Source organism: Phyllopteryx taeniolatus, chromosome 5 (assembly GCF_024500385.1).
Source record: "Phyllopteryx taeniolatus isolate TA_2022b chromosome 5, UOR_Ptae_1.2, whole genome shotgun sequence".
In the NCBI taxonomy this organism is placed as follows: Eukaryota; Metazoa; Chordata; class Actinopteri; order Syngnathiformes; family Syngnathidae; genus Phyllopteryx; species Phyllopteryx taeniolatus.
In genome coordinates this window covers 31,749,555-31,767,377 of record NC_084506.1, presented here as the reverse complement: position 1 = coordinate 31,767,377, position 17,823 = coordinate 31,749,555, and the positions used below count along the sequence as shown (strand labels likewise).

Genomic DNA, 17,823 nt, shown 5'->3' with positions numbered 1-17,823 from the left:
CAGAGTAAATGTCTTGAGGAGCCGATCAAATCGGCAAATTTATGACATAAAAGCCGATCAGCATAAAATGCCAATTATCGGCTGATCAAGCCGATCAGATTGGTGGAAAGTCTATTGAACACGTTCAAAATAGTTGCAAGCCAAAGCCCTTAAAAACAAAAAGCTGGTGGTTTAAAGTAACAGTGGAATGCAATGCAAATGATTTAAATAGCTTAAATTTTACCACTTTTCAATTCCCATGATCCTTCACTGCCATAGATTTTGCTTTCTTATGTTTACTTCAGTTCCGTGTGCGCTGACAAGCCTGGATTTATAGTACTGCAGGTGTTAGTATTCAATTTGAATTTGGTGCCTTTATTTAGTCTATTGACATGTACACTTCTGGTGACACATATTCAATGTCACGGTGGTTACATTCACTGAACAAATTAAACAATCCACATGGGCAGTCGTCCAAAATGCAGGTAAGGTAAACAACTCCACCAACAACATTGGACAGCAACAACATGGAAGTAAACTATACTAAGAAGAACACAAAATGGCTACCAAAACACCATGACACTTTACGGCACGACTGCAGGTAAGGTAAACAACTACACCAACAACATTGGACAGTGACAACATGGAAGTAAACTATACTAAGGAGGACACAAACGCACACCAAAACACCATGACACTTTATGGCACTGTGTCGTTACTGCCCAGTTTAAAAAGATTAGCTAGCTAGCTAGACAGACAGACAGAAACTCCTCGTTACAAAAAAATTCCTCCGCCAGCACATTCAATTTGTCCCAAAAATGGAAAAACAACATAGGTCCACTCGATACAAATACAGACATCAATGCAATGTGTGTGGATCTAACCCAATTGACTTAATATTCATTAATTAATGTTTCAGCTAAATGTCAAATATAGCATCGTTAAAATAGTGATTTGCGACTGTTTTATCACGTCAAATGTTTTATATGTGCAAGTTTAAACTTGATTTCCTTTTTTAAGCTTGTAGGCTTTTATTTTGAAAGGTACGCACCGGAACTCAGAATTTTGGTGTGAAAAATAACTTCACACGACACCGGTGAATTTTGAAAACCAAAGTAAACCTAAAAGCCAAGAAAAAGAGTAATGAATGGAGCCAAATGCTATAAAACATTGATTACACTACCTACCCACCGATGAGGAACAAGGTTTGTGTTTGTGATACGTTTTTGTGACTTTTGAACCAATTAATTGGTATGTAAAGTTGCTAGTTTGACCTTTGGTGAAGTTTTAGCTCAAGGTTAATTAAGCTTTTTTTAATTATTATTCTGTCATCAGCTCTCACATTGGTTTGAAGACCAAAATAAACGCTAAAAACCATCAGTGCAAAAGTGCAACCAACCGTTTACCTTGTTAGCTGCCTCTCAATGTTGGCAGAAACGTATTCTTTGTTGGTTTTTGCCACTTTCTTCTTTGGGGTCGGCAGACTGTAGGCATCGAAACTCGGAAGTGACATTTTTTATTTTAACGATTCCGTGAAAACCGGAACGTTAGTCCCGGTTCCAATCATCGGTTCTCGATGCCCAACCCTAGTTATAGGTAGTTAAAAACAAGATCATCGCATACGAGCTCCGTTGGGAGCCGCAATATTTGCATCGTGCGTAAACTATGTCACCACCCATTCACGTCAAGACGAAGCATGCGCAGACAGAGCTTTTCCCGACTATTCTGAATGACAGTATAGATGGCGAAAATTTACTTCTGATCGGTTTGGCAAAAGGAATATTCCACCGCTGTGAAACTGAATGATATTCCATTCGGATTCGGTCTGTTTATTCTGATTGAGGTGTTTATATGGAGCATTTTCATTCTGTTTGGGCTTCTCAACCGATTATAATTGAAATAAACCATGCTGGTCTTGCAGCTCTTTATTCTTTATTTCAGACTCAGGGGATCCATATCACAGAGTAAAGAAAAACAATTTAATAGCGAAACAAGAAATGAAATTATAATAATTACAACAATAATGATTTAAAAGCAAAAAATAAAACAATTAAAAATTATACACGCAGGCCTTATTTTCCATGATTTCAGAGGCATTAAAAAACTAATCGCTTATCGTGATAGTTTTGGGGAAAATATATAGAAAATTTGTTATCGTGACGGGCCTAGTTGGAGGGTTGTTCGATCAGGCAACAACACTCCTCAGTCACAGACATGCAAACACTAAAAGGCATGAAAAATTGGATCCAAAATACAACATTGTAGGGGTGTATGGGGGATCCCCCGGCCCCCCGCAGATAATTATTATTTTTTTTGTTTTTACAAATTAAGCAATCTGGAAGACTCTGAAGAGTACAATAAGGCAAAATAAATTTTGTTCACGCAGAAAAACATTTACACCGCTCCAGTACATGTTGATGTACAAATTTAATTTGTTTGTTTTGACCTCCAACTTGAGCCAGGCCCATCTCCACCTGCACCTGATGCGCCACATGAATAGCATCCTACTCTTTAAGCACTTTCATTTTGGAAAAGAATTGACTAAAATCATTGTCTGTTTCACTTAAATTTTCACTATTACCAACTTCAAACGCTTGTCCCAAATGCATCCTCCAGGAAAATATTAAGTAAAGTATTTTTCTGTTTTTATTGGCCATTTTCTGAATTTGAAATTAGTTGTGTGTTAGGTGTATCCCTAACGAAAAGTTTGCAAACTTTGCAACTTCGCAAAAGTTTGTTAGGTGTATCCCTAACACACCGCTGCACTATGACTGGTGCGTGTATGTTTGTGTGCGTTGGTACAAACATTCACTCACAACGTGGCAGGTAGCGCTCTGAGATCCACTCGCCATTTTAGTCGCATTTGGCGCATGGCGAGTATTAATTTCGGACCCTGCCTCATCGTTACGCCACTAAAGTGACAGCACTGTATTGAAAAAGGTGCATGTACACTTTTATTTAAAAAAAAAATATACTACTTATTAGGCAATGTGACAATTGCTGGTACTTTTTGCCAAACCCTGTTCATTCAGTCGCTGCATTGCGCCCTGTGTGGCTTCCATGCAGGGCTCTCGTCTGCAGAAATTTGTCACCAACTAGTTTAATCAGCATCATTTTATATACACGTCGCAGCTGACAACTCATGCGCGCATCATCAAACCAAAGCATTTGTCAAGCAGCAATAATCACATTTCATTAAGACACTTTCAGCCATGAGCAAAGAAAAAATAAATGGATGAATGGGGAAGAATGAGAACAAAGCCCCCCATCCATAGGGCAGAAGATGTCACAAAATAGGCTCTGTGAGGACATCTGAGTACCAAGCACACAAGCAGCAGCTGCACATGCACATGATCATTCATTCAATACTGATACAAACACATTTACATGATGTCAATTATAAAGTGGCTGTAAGATTGCTGCCAGCGGGCTAAAGTTTTAAACAGAAAACATTTCTCACCATATTGTAATCACGATGGATCACTTAGCAGGCCTGCATATTTGGTTTCACCCGCTAGTTGTGAACCATGATCAGGGTTTTCCCCTCCCCACACATGAACTACACTTTCCTTTGCTCACTATGTATGTGATGGACGACTGACAACTGTGGTGAGGCTTCCCACTACAGCTTTAAGTCACTGTTATGCACGAAAAACCTGCCTGGAATGCTTTGGCATGGATATACGCTTTGAATAGTTTGCAAACTTTTCTTTTTGTTTTAATTTTAAAATCACATTTGCACTGCTTTCTAGCAACACATGACACTAGTTATGTCATTGTGTTTTGGTTCAAGATTATTCAAGGTTTAAAGTAATAAGCAAAGCAAATGTATTTATATAGTGCATTTCGTACACAAGGTAACTCAATGTACTTTACATGATTAAAAGTATTTAAAAACAAAGAAAAAAACTGCTTATAAACATTTAAAACAAAGAGAAAAAAATTATAATTAAAACAACGTACAGTGCAAGAAATGTCATTTAAAAGTGGAAATGCTCTAAAGAGCAGGAGAAAAAAAGTTTAACCTGGACTTAAAAACATTCACACTTAGGGCTTATGTCACTTCTGTTAGCATGTTATTCCATTTGTGTGCAGCATAATAGCTAAATGCTGCTTCACCATGTTTGCTTTGGACTCTGTGCTCCACTATTTGACCTGAGTCTGTCTATCTCAGAGCCCTACTGGGTTTATATTCCATTAGCATTTCGTTCATGTATTCAGGACCTAAACCATTTAGTGATTTATAGACCAGTAGCAGAACTTTAAAATCTATTCTAAAGCCATTTTAAAGACGTTAGTGCTCTTTTTGGGGAGCCCAGTCAGAAGCCCATTACAATAGTCAAGTCTACTTGAGATAAAAGCATCGATGAGCTTCTCCTGGTCTGCTTGAGACATGCAAGCCTTCACTCTGGATATGTTCTTCAGATGGTAGAAGGCAGTTTTAATAATTGATTTGACTGTTGAAAGTCAGGTCGAAATCTATCAGAACACCAAGGTAATAGTGTTCTGTGCAGTGTAAAGTCACCTGCAGTGACTGGAACTGAGGTAGCATTTTATTCGACCTGACGGTTATAGTGTGTCTTTTAGTTGAGAACATACAGTTGAGATAGATTATGGAAAAAGAACCCAATCCGCTCCTTGGGTGTTGCTTGTTAGTGCGTCTCCCACTAATGCCCTTACTGACGCAAGAGCAGTTTTCCGCCACAATTGAGGCCGTTCTCTTTTGTAATGGAAAAAAAATAAGAAACTCAACTAGTGTTCACCAAACTGAAGAGAGAAGGGTCAAGTACACCCATGGCAAACACAGAACGTACAGTGCAGTAGAAATGGGTTTACAATGTTGTGGGTGGTCAGTGTATACCTGCTTCATTTGGGAGACTGAGCAGTTTGTTGCGCATGCTTGGAGTATTTTTTATTTTTTTGCGCATGCATGGAGTGTTTTATTTTTTTTACAACGTGCTCCAAATTACAGCCCTGGACACCCACTTAACACTGCATACTCAAAGAAATCGCCTGAAAGATGTGTATGCAAGTTCCTGTGCAAATTATGTGACCCATCAAAAATAATTAAATAAATAAATAAATCCGAACTGGGACACTAACCCATCCGCACGCACAATTTGGAGACAAGGAAACGCATGAGGTAGAGAATTGCCACATTTCCAGTTTAACATAATATCAAATGTAAATTATGGATTCGATTTTGTGTATGCCTTTGTTGTTGTTTAGGCTGTCCTTTTTAAATAATGATACGCCTCATAACTTTAAAATTGCCACAGGGGATAAATAAAGTAGATTCATTGATTCATCGATTGAGATGGAGCTGATGCAAAATTACACTGGTCGTTTTTTTATTTCCCCTCTCGATTAGCCATCGCAGCCGATTTCCTAGATCGGTCGGGCCCGACATATTTTGTCGGGAACAACAAAATTTCTTGTAGTGTGACATAATCCACGACCAACGATTTGGCCCTACGACACCAAAATTAAAAGTCTAGCATGTTAGATTTTTTTTATATCATCCATGTAGGGTGACATTACTACAACGACAGCGCAGCTTGACTTCAACCAATAGGATTACGTATTGTGACTGGCGCATCGCCACCCGTGCCTGCCGTTGTCTACATACTTGGTCGCTGTCGTCAACAATTATTCACGCGCACAAACCAATGTTTACTGAAGCTTTAGAGCACGATTCGACAGAACGCTGGCATGTTTACATACAACTGTTAGTGCTACCACTTGCTTGCTAGGTTAATTATAGTTTTGTTGCCTGCTTGCGAGCCATATCATGTTGAAAGTACATGAACATAGCTCAAGCAATCCTTGAATAAACATCCTCTCCCGAGCACCGGTGATGACCACCACACGTTTTTCCTCATTTTGTTCTCTCCCCCCCCGACACAATACATTGAAGCGGTGCATTGTTGTTGTCGTCGCCACGGTAACGAGTGTATCCTGTCGCGTTGACCGGTCACACGTTCTCTGGTTCCGCCACCCCGACAGTGCTTGATTTGACAAGATAAAACCCAGTGATCGTAAAAGACTGGATGCGGTGGTATGGCAATACATGTTGTGTTGCGTGGCCACTGTCTGACCAGCAAGATTTTAAATGGTAAATGGACTGCACTTATATAGCGCTTTATCTATATCATCACAGTGCCCAAAGCGCTTTACAAAGCCTCATATTCACCCACTCACATTCATACACCAATGGGCAACAGTTGCCATGCAAGGCGCTGCCAGGCCCACTGGGAGCAAATTAGGGTTCAGTGTCTTGCCCAAGGACACTTCGATATCCGGACAGTCATACACGGGATTCGAACCAGTTACCCTTCAGTCACTGGACGACCTGCTCTACCTACTGGGCCACAGCTTCCCCAATGTCACCAGATTGCACTAGTCTAACATAGTGCAATCGGGTTCGACCAAATTTGTCTTTTAGTCTGATGCAGGCATTAGGCCACCTCCACGTTTGCAGCAATTGCAACCACTTCGTTTTCATCCTTTTTGGCTTAAAGTTATTTCAAAACCTGGAAATCCTCCAACTACAGCAGTGTGTTCCAGCAGCGCTCCCAAGCGCCGAACCATAGATATAAAGACTAGGTACGCCAGCGCTGTTGCAGTTTGACTGCCATGTCTCTGTGGCGGCCATGTTTGGGAGGTCATGACGTAGCGCCTGCAACAAATGCCCGTGCGTAAACATGGACAATAACCAAACATGTTACCGGGCGGTGCAAATTGATTCCTGGCAGCGCAAATATGCTTTTAATCATAACTTTTATTGCTTTGAGGCAGACATTTTTGCGTCAATCAATTTTGGGGTCAACTTAGCCGATTTCCTGGCCCTAACTACAACAGTGACCTCCTGTCACTCGCTGTGTTATTTTATTTGTCGTGGCGCTTCCAAAGCCACCAAACAACACACCCTTCCTCAACTCCACCTCGCCAATAAGCATGTCGATTTCGATCTCCGAGAAGTTTCCTCCCTACCGCATTGTTTCTGTCAGCGCTATAATTCATCCTTCACAATTAGGGTTAGGCATCAAGAATCAATTGGAATGAGGACTAACATTCCGGTTCTCCCGGGATCGTTCAAATTTAAAAAAAATCGGTTCCCAGTTTCGATACCTACAGTCTGGCAACCCCGAATGAGAAAATGGCAAAAACCAACACAGAAGCGGCGAAACCCAATGAAGAACACGCAAGAAGCTGGTGCCCAACGGCAGCCGTGAACAAAAGTGTTAACTATGTTAAAATAAATGACTAGTCACCCCAATGCAACATTTGGATTAAGATTATATTGTGCAAAGGAGGCTTTCACAATGTGTAAGAAGTCTGACACCCCCCCGTTCCAAGCCTCAGTCTACACCACGCGGAACTTCAGTCGAGTCAATTGGGTGAGTGAAACAATAAAATACATCTATGCCAACATTGAGGCAGCTAACAAGGTTAACGGTGGGTTCCACTTTTGCACTAATGGATTTAAGTGTTTATTTTAGTCTTCAAACCAACGTAAGCGCTGATGACAGACAAAAATAAATTACTTTACTATACTGGAAAAAAGTAGAAACAGCTGCCTTACATGCTTAGCATTGCGCTAAAACATCAAAGGTCAAACTCGCAACTTTACATCACAATGAATTGGGACAAAATTCACAAAAACGTCTCACAGTATCACAAACACTAACCTTCTGTCTCATCGGTGAAAAGGAATCAACGTTTTATTGTGTTTGGTTCCATTACTTTCGTTGTCAAAATTCACCACTGTCGTGTGAAGTTACTTTTCATGCCAAAATGCTGAGTTCTGGTGTGAACCCTTCACTATAAAAGGCTACATGCTTAAAACGGGAATTCAAGTTAAAACTTGCACATAAACCATTTGACTTGATAAAACAGTCACAAATAACTATTTTAACAACGCTGTATTTAACTTTTAGCTGAAACAATAATGAATATTAAGTAAATTGGGTTAGTTCCACACACATTGCCTTTTAGTTCATAGGTTTGATATTGATACTGGTTATAACGCAGAATAAAATGTTCATTTTAGTTTATGCAGCAGGCTGCTAAGATGCGGATGTTCATAATTTGAACACCCTTTATTTAAACCATGCAAATGTTTTTGATCCAGCCCCCGAAAAGAACCGGTATTGAGAATCGTTTGGAACCTGAATCGAAATGAGGAAGCACAATCGGAACCGGAATCGCTTGCATTGAAACGATGCCCAACCCTAGTCGCGGGTGCGCTGGATCTATCCCAGCTATCTTTGGGCGAGAGACGGGGTACACCCTGAACTGGTCGCTAGCCAATCGCAGGGCACATATAAACAACCAACCAGTCACACTCACAGTAACCAGTAACACTCGTGCTATGTTCGTATTGCATGGAGCGGTTCTGCTTATTACTTCACACGAATGACGCATCATTCACACAGATGAATATTGAAAATTATTTCAAGCAAATCATGAAAAAGCATCATCCTGAGGACACAAGCCAAAATACTGTCGAGTCTACTAGTTCAGAAGCAACAGGTGAGACCTGGGGACCCAGAGTGGCTCAAAATGCCTCCGTTTAAGTCACGGCTGTATGTGACACAGCACTGTAAATTTAGTAGCTGCATTATATCTTCAGTTAGTAATAACCATGTTCCAGCCATCCGTTTCCTTATCGTTTTTTTTATTGCTACATTTTTACAGATGTTTTGTCAATTGTGCAGAATACACAAGTGTACAGCTAAGAAAGGCTTGTTGAGTTTGGAGCCAAAGTTTACAGGAAAGACTACTTGGAACCGCCAGCATATTAACAGAGCACCGCAAGGAGTAAGCATCTTTCTCACTCACTTTTCAAAAATGAATAGGGTAAGAGCATCATTTTAATGATTAAAACACAAAAAACAACAAACAAACAAACCTGTTTTTATTGGTGCAGTTTTAACAGTTACATTTTCAATTAATCCTTAGGTGAAAACAGACCTCCGCAAGTGTTTACAAGGAGAACACCTGGCTGCTTCCTTCAAAATATCTGTTAATGAACATGATCCTGTGGACTTACATTTTGAAAAGGCTTTGCAATATATTTTTAGGAAGCCATGTAAAATACAATAATCTAGTGAACAGTGCAAACTCTGCAAGAAAAAGTAACACTTTTTACTTCTTTTGATTTATTACCTTATTATCTTATTTCTTATTTAGGTAATGGATCATACTATTGAAATTTATTTTATTTGGCATTTGATATTACAATTAAATTTGAGTTAGTGAATGTCATTTTTTATTGAATTTCTTGGTTTTTTTTTACTGAACATTAAATTATTGTTGTTAAATGTATTTTACTCTAAGCTTAAATTAAAAGAAAAGTACAGTGTTCCATTAAAACCCAGATCAGACTTTTCTTTTGGGGGGGGGGGGGGGGGGGTCATGAATGATGCACAAAAAGAGAACCCCTCCTCCCACCAACGCTTGCGGGTACCCACCACCACAAATAGATTCCGGTCATGTGGGTAACATTGTAATTAACTTGTATTTTCACAGATTTAAAAGAATATATGCCCGTGAGCTTTGTTATATTTCCTGCCTGTGTGTGTTAGTACGGCGTTTGTGTGTGAATATTCGTTATTTGAAGGTAAATCCTTCCCATGACCAAATGTCAAGTCAAGCTAGGTCATCTATAGCATTTTACATTGACTGTTAGCATTAATCTGGCGATTTCTAAAACGGTGTGTCTTTATTTACGTATAAGATATGGGGTAATCATTTTTTGTTGTGTGCTTAGTTTTACAGTAAATTCCACCTTGGGGTGTCAATAAACAGCTTAAAGCACACACAGGGAGGGCAGATTAACATTCTTCAGGCTGCAAAATACGAGCTACTGCATGTGGCTAGCGGCGTTAGCTTTGGCTATTGTCTTGAGGCTAACCCAAATGCATGCCCGTTTATCCAGTCAGGCGACGCTGGTCGCAGATTCTCCTTACGTAATCACATCCTGTCCTCGACGGGATGTTACATTGATAAAAGAATTTCAGAAAGACACCGAAAAGGCAGTTTTGGGCCATTTTCAGCATTTTTCAGTTACTTTTTAATTTGTATTGGCCCGAGCCAGCCAGTGTCCATATGTCGGTGGTGGCCCGACACAGCGGCAAAGTGTCCCCGGGCCACCATTACAGACAGACTCTGCTTGATGATTAGTGACTGATGCCGTGTTGGCACTGGACACGAAGCCAACTTTCACCTCTGTAGCTCGGGATTGTATTTAGCCGCATTAGCTGTAGCGACACAAAATAGCGTGCAACAAGCATTCCCCTGTAGTATCCAAATAGCGGAAACCAGGGAGGTTGGGCAATGTGTGTTGTTTTGGTTTTTACAATGTAGTCTAAACAGCCGCGTACTGGCTGTGGTTTTGGCTTGCGTCATAACACATTATATTTCGGCAGTTTTATTTTGGTGACAGAAGTCTTTCGGTCTGAAACAGAAAATGCACTACTGGGCCATTTTCGGATTGAAATTTTCAGTGAGTGAAAATTTGGTGCATCACTAAATCATATCCATCACTGTTGGCTGCTTAAAAAACAAAACAGTAATTCAACAAGTATAAGAGAACATATACTAGTTTTAATTTCACTTCAGTTTTATTATTTGCAAACAACAAAATTTGGCTACATTACTAACAACCCTGTGTTGCCTTAAAAGACATTGCACAAGTGACACACAACTAATCTAAGCAGGTATATTGCCACTGCAAGAATACGAACAGCAAGACGAATCATTGCTGCTGCAATTTTTTTTGTGTCTCATGACGGGGAACACACACACACACACACACAAACCCCTTCAAGCAGTGTTAAAGCACCACTGTTGATGCTTGACTCACTGAGTGTTGTTATGGCAACAGCCTACTCAGCTGATCACGAACAGTTATCCGTGAGCCAAATGAAGAGGGAGAGTAGTGTGGCAGTCTGATGCCACCTCTTTGCTGCTACGTCTTTTCTAAATTACATAAAAGCAATCATGTAATAATTGTTAGCCCAGCTAATTTCAGTAACATACAAAAAAGCATGACAATGTCGTCCATCTTAAGCATGGACAACTGTTTGTTGCTCCTATTATTGCTGAGGCATTGAATAAAATAAAGATTCTCTTACACAGAAGCATTAATCTCCACAAGCATAGACGCTAAATGACCAAATTCAGCCGAGAATATACCTCCCGTGCTTAATGTTCATCATTACACATATCCAGGTCCGCATGTTACGACCACTTCTGCTCACAGTAGTCGATTAAAATGACGAGACCAGACAATGTTCCAGCACGGAGATGTTTCAATTACAGTTTATGCTTAATGCTGACTTTATAAGCCTCCACTTCGGAGCCAGGTCACTCACGGCAACCACAACCACAACCAAATAATCGGTGTTTATTGCTCCCCCCCCCATCTCGCTCACAGAAGTAACTCGTAACTAACCCAGACAAGCTAAAACATGCATTTAGGTTGATTCAAACTAAGCCAAGTCCAAACGATGTGTGCTTTTCGGGATATTCGTAGCTATCTAGTGTTACAGCCACACAAGGCCTCGTCGTGACGGAGAGCAGCAGCAGCAGCAGCCTTACTTAGCCTGTCATCTCACGAAATCGACTATTTGTGAGCTTAGCAAGCCTAGTACCCTCCCAAACAAACGAAAACATCTCCATTTCCAAGAAGTAACGGGTAACGTGCATTTGAACACCACAATTAAAGGCTAATTTGACAAGTGAAGCTCGCAAACAAGGCTAGCTTATGTTAGCTTCACCCCCCCCCCCCCCCCTTTGCTAATAGAAGGGAAGCTAAAGTCCGCTAACACCGCTGTTGTTTTGACCACAGCGCACACACTCGTTCACACTCCCAAAACATCCCCTTTTTCCGCCATCAACAGCACAAGGGAGCTTACCTCGGACGAAATATCCTGGATTTCACAGCGGATAAAACGACGAACAGGCGGCGAGGGGGTCGACAGCGACTCACCGCAGTCTGGTCGTGGAGCAGCAAAGGCAAGACGCCAGGCGCTAAATAGTAGCAGCAGCCGCTCGGGCGCGCGCACAGTTGTTGAAGTTTGCCTCGGGAGCGCGCCCCTCACAAGCTCGCACAAAATGAAAGTTTTACAGTTCTTCTGTACCTTCACTAGGCTCGCCCAGTTGGTTTGTTTAGCACTATTCATACACAAGGCAAGTCCCCAACAGCTTCTACCCTCTTGCAATCAACGTCTTAAACAGCTAACCTACAATTCCATTGCAACATGCGGCCAATTGTTTTTGTCTTGAGTTTGTTGTCACATTTCTGTCGGGCCAATTATATATTTCTCGTGCACTCACTGTAGTCTCGCCACGCTGCACTATTTGCATATCTGTTGTTGACCAATACTGGACACTCATGCCAGAGTAGCACCTGCCCCATTTGAACACTGACTGAGGAGTATCTGCAACATTTGCACAATCAACATTGTCCCAGATTATCGCACAACTAGTCACTTTAAACTGCATACATTTGCACAATGGTCATTGCACCGGACTATTCCTATGTTAGTCATTCAAACTGCTAGAGGACTCTGCACCTTTTTGCACAATTGTCAAAAAAATAATAATTGTACCGGCATTACCAGATAACTGGCAACCCTTTACTGCTCAGTGACTGTTTTTGTCAATGTCTTTATGTCTCAAACGTGTTCTCTGTCAATTGACCGTCTGTTGTCGTACTGGAGCGGCTCCAACTACCGGAGACAAATTCCTTGCGTGTTTTTTGGACATACTTGGCAAATAAAGATGATTCCGATTCTGATTCTTTACAAAGCCGGAAGTAATGACAAAAACAAGACGAAATGAAAATGTCAAATCCCAGCATGTCCAGATGCAATCCAAAATGCAATTTAAAGTGCTTTACATTCCATTCCAAAAGGACACACATACACACACACAAAGTTTAAAAATAATTATGCAATGACCTTAGGCCCTGAGACTGGGTAGCCGCCAAACGACACTTTTCAATGATTGGATATGGATACATGCATGTGAAGCATGTGGCGAACACAAATACAACCTGCCTTAATGTCGACAACTCCTCTGAACATTTGAGTATGTGCCGCTAATGCAGTTCTTGTGGAATAAAAAAGGGATTTCTTATCAGCCCCGACTCCTCTATGTTAAATTTGGAAGGTGAAAGTGATTTGCAGGTTCGCTTTGGGAGTCTGAAAAATACCGTCGGGGGCCCCTGCCATCAAGCCGCGGCAAGCCTCAAACCAGGTGGGAAGATGTCCTAGGAGACAGATTCACCGTCAAATTTAATGTCGGAAAGTGGTGATAAGATAACCTTAGACCCGAGGAGCCTTCTCTGAGAGGAGTTCTTTACGCCCTACGAAATCCACTTTATTGCCAAAAGTATTCGCTCGCCTGCCTTGACTCAGATATGAATTTAAATGACATCCCATTCTTAATCCATTGGGTCTAATATGACATTGGTCCACCCTGCAATTATAATACCCTAAACTCTTCTGGGAAGGTTTTCCACACGGTTTAGGAGTGTGTTTATGGGAATTTATGACCATTTTTCCACAAGCGCATTTGTGAGGTTACACACTGATGTTGGACGAGACGGCCTGGCTCAGTCTCCCCTCTAACACATCCAAAAGTTGTTCTATAGGGTTGAGGTCAGGATTGTGCAGGCCAGTCAAGTTCATCCACATCAAACTCTTTCATCCATGTCTTTATGAACCTTGATTTGTGCACCGATGCACAGTCATGCTGGAACAGGAAGGGGGCTATCTGTACAAAATATTAGCCTCTGAGCTCCAGTGCAAGGAACTTTGAATCCTTAAGCATACCAATAGATTTTGGACATTCAAACAGTTAAGGGATTACTCCTTCTTGTTCCAACATGTCTGTGCATCCGTGCACAAAGCAAGGTCCATAGACATGGATGAGAGAATTTGGTATGGATGAACTTGACTGGCCTGCACAGAGTCCTGCCCTCAACCCGATAGAAAAACCTTTGGGTTGATTTCGAGTTGACAGTGAGCCAGGCCTTATTGTCCAACATCAGTGTGTGACCTCACAAATATGCTCCTGGAATAATGGACAAAAATTCCCATAAACACACTCCTAAACCTTGTTGAAGGCCTTCTCACAAGAGTTGAAGCTGTTATATCTGCAAAAGGTAGACGAACATCATATTAAACCATATAGATTTAGAATGGGATGTCACTTAAAATCATATATGAGTCAAGGGAGGTGAACGAATACTTTTGGCAATATAGTGTATCTCTCTCAAAAGACTTGGAGCAAAAGTTCATCAACTGTCTCAGCAGTTTGTGGCACAGCTATGGTCTCCATAAACACAGTAGCGGTATTCTCATTTTTGTACATTTTCTTAATAGACATAGAGGTTGTCTGAACTTTTGGGAGAATCTGTAATTTAAAGAATACACAAAAATGGTCAGAAATTGCCATATCCTTAATGTCAACTGATAGAATTTCAACATCCTCAGAGATGTTGAAATTCTAGGTCCAAGATCTAAGGTCTAAAATGTGACCTTGAGTGTAGGTTGGACTCTTTATATGTTGAGAGATGTCAAATGTGTCGTGTATAGCAGAGAGTTCTTTATATTTTTTCCCCATGTTATTGTCAACATGAATGTTAAAGTCTCCCAATATGACAAACTAGTTGTAATGAGTACAAATAACTGACAGCAGTTCTGAGAAATCCTCCATACATTTTCCATTTTATCTTGGAGGACCATAAATTATTAAAACAATAACCTTTGGGTCACGTTTAGCTAAAAAAACAGAGATGTTGAAAAGAGCTAACCTCACCCAGTATAATTTCTTTACACTAAAGTAATGACTTAAAAATAACAGCAATACCACTGCCTTTTTTTCCTATTTGACACTTGTTCATAAAATAAAAAAATGCTGGTGTTGCCTCATATAAGATGGTGTTACAGCTATTTTCTGTTAACCACTTTTCATTTAGCAGCAAAAAGTCTCGACCATAGGTTGTAATGATGTCATTAATCAGCATTGATTTTTTACTCAGTGACCTGATATTGAAAATAGCTAGTCTTGCAGAGATAACTGGACACAATGGTTTGATAGATTCACATTTTATCCTCACTAAGTTTGCAGTTCTACTTTTTTTTTGTGCCATATTTCTTTGACCAACTTTCTGTCCCTTGTAATTACAGGGATACAAAATGCCTGATCTCCATAGGGGTCTGACTTATTCTGGAAAAGACCCCCCACATTTCAGTCAGATTTGGAGATAAGATTATTCATGGGTGGAGGAAGGGCCCTTCACATTTTAATGGATGTTGGATTCAGGCGAGGGGGGATGGGAGGAAGATCTTGGTGTGGTGTGTGTTGGATTCCAATATTGACAATAGCCTTCATCCTGTCCGTCACATCTAACAGGGCATTTAGGCTAGTAGAGAGTGAGTTTTTGCCATTTCCTCCAATGGGGCAGGGAGGGGTGTGGGAGATTCAAAGTGCTGCCTCATCTCGTTCCTCATTCGTTCCTCTGATTGTCTGGGTGACCCTGGTGACTCCATCTGCGCCTCGTGTCGCCTTATATCAGACACCATATCATTGGTAAAACACAGAACTTTGGTGTTCTTCTCCATGAAAAAACGTTTGACATCCTTGACAGCTCCATCACCAACTATTAACGTTTGGGGGGGGGCATTTTTTTCTTGTATGATTTAGTTTCATACCTTTCAGTGGTGGTGGGGGATGAGTATTATTGGCCAGGGTCTTTTAAAAGTGGCTCAAATCTATTTGTAAGTCTGATGTCAATTTTCTTGCCCTTCGGTGTTGCGACCGTCCATGGCCGCTCTCTCTGGTTTGAAGAAGGACACAGCGCAAGCCAGCCGGATTCCTCTGTAATCTGCTGGTGTTCTGTCTTCCCTTTTAGATGTTGTGCCATAGGCTTAGGCTTTGCTCCCAGTAAATTCCAGGGAGAACTGCTGGATGTTTCCACAGTCCATATCCGTCCTCTTTGTGGAGCTAAGTGGCTGTCTGTTAGCATGCTTCTGCTCACCATTTTGAGACATCGGTAGAGTGGTTTCATTCTCCAACTGTCCATTTACGTTCACATGCACTACAAGACGGTGTATTTACGTTTCCAGGACCGCCCTCTTCTGTAGCAGTTTGTGATAGTCTTCAATGGAAAATGGAGGACTCTTGTTGCTGGTCTCGTTGCTAATAGCAGGGTTATGCTAATTAGCAGGCCACGCTCACGTCATGGTAAGGGGGTATCAAAAAATATTGGAATATGGCAACAACTGACTGTATCTTCAAAAAAAAGTACAGTCCCACAGGTTTACAAATATCCAGGAGTTGCTGCTTCTAATTTCTTTGGGAGACGAAAAACAAGCTTATCAGCAAGAAAAATGTAAACAGAGGCGAAGCAAACAGAGCGAGCAGAAAAGCGTCTGCACTGTAGCGTCTGCGTTCATTTTGGGTAAGTTCGGTCATGGTATCGAGGTATGCGTACATAATGCTTGAAAATAACACAGACATTCCCTCACTTTCCCTAACACGTCTCAAAATTGTCAAGTAGTTATTGCAAGTAGTGACAGTGAAGCAAATGTTCTTACACGTCTCAAACTACAGTATATGGAGGAAAGAAGAGGGATAAAAGTCACACAAATGCTTATATAGTTTTTAAACTAAATCTGAGGGTAGAGGGAGACTAGTTACAAATCAAAAGGGCCAACTTTTGTCACGCTTTTAGTTACTCCATTCTCCCACGTTCGTCCCCTCTTCATAGGCCCTTCCCAATATTCCTCCTGATTTATGATCTCAGGCAAAGAAGGTGTTCAGGTGTCGGAACCTTCTGTAATCTTTATGGAAAAAGACTTGTTTCCCAACAATGTATTCTTTCCAACAATCCCCAGACATGGCAAAATACTTCACCATTGGGATTATTATTGTTTTGGCAAATCTTTTTCTGATAGAATAAGTAAGGAAGCAATCTTGTCTTTGTGGGTTTTTTTATTACAAGGAAAAAAGAAACATCTTTGCAAAGAGAGGAAAAGGTACAAGTCATGATGAGTTGTCCCCCCCTAACTAAAGAGCAAGCAAAGAAACACCTTCATGATGTAGAAGTGAGAGAGACAGACAAGAAAAGGAAGAAAACAATTATCCTTGTCCAGCTGCACTCGAATTTCAGAACTGTGAGGCGGCGGTGTGTTCTATTAGTCATTCAAACTGCTCTAATAGCTAGAGGACTCTGCATCTTTTTGCACAATTGTCATCAAAAAATGATAATTTGTACTAGAAACTCTTTATTGCTCAGTGACTGTTTTTTGTCAATGTCTTTATGTCTCAAAAGTGTTCCCTGTCAATTGTCTGTCTGTTGCCGTACTAGAGCGGCTCCAGCTACCGGAGACAAATTCCTTGTGGGTTTTTGGGACATACTTGGCAAATAAAGATGATTCTGATTCTGGTCATTGCTAAATCACAGGGTAGATGGAGAGAATCAATCATACACTCACATTTACGGACAATTAAGAGTATTCATAGAACCCAAAATGCACGTTTTGGGAATGTAGGAGGAAGCCCGAGAACCCAGAGAACGCCCACGCAAGCAAGCGAGGAGGACTTGCAAAAGCCACACAGGAAGAACCTGTGGAAGTTGGTTTTGAAAGCTTGTTGGACTTAGCAACAGTAACCCCGGGCGCTTCAGCTGCCCCCTGCTCCAGTCTGTTCCACTAACTTGTGTAGGTGTTCACTGTGATGGGTTAAATGCAGAGAACAAATTTCGTGTGCATGCATGCATGTTCATGACAATAAAAGGTGATTCTATTCTATTCTAAGGAGTAA

At 41.0% G+C, this 17,823-nt stretch overlaps 1 protein-coding gene across 2 annotated transcripts in view; it reads right to left on the bottom strand.

Moving 5' to 3' along the window:
* siah1 (siah E3 ubiquitin protein ligase 1) overlaps positions 1–12,093 on the bottom strand; it is a 37,637-nt gene extending 25,544 nt beyond the window's left edge. Inside the window, exon 1 of one of the 2 annotated variants that reach the window (XM_061774915.1) lies at positions 11,978–12,093. The gene's annotated coding sequence lies outside the window, so the exon portion shown is untranslated. Of the gene's footprint in view, positions 1–11,903 lie in introns of both variants that reach the window. The other variant, XM_061774914.1, reaches the window with a different exon arrangement.
* Between the last annotated feature and the right edge of the window lie 5,730 nt (positions 12,094–17,823).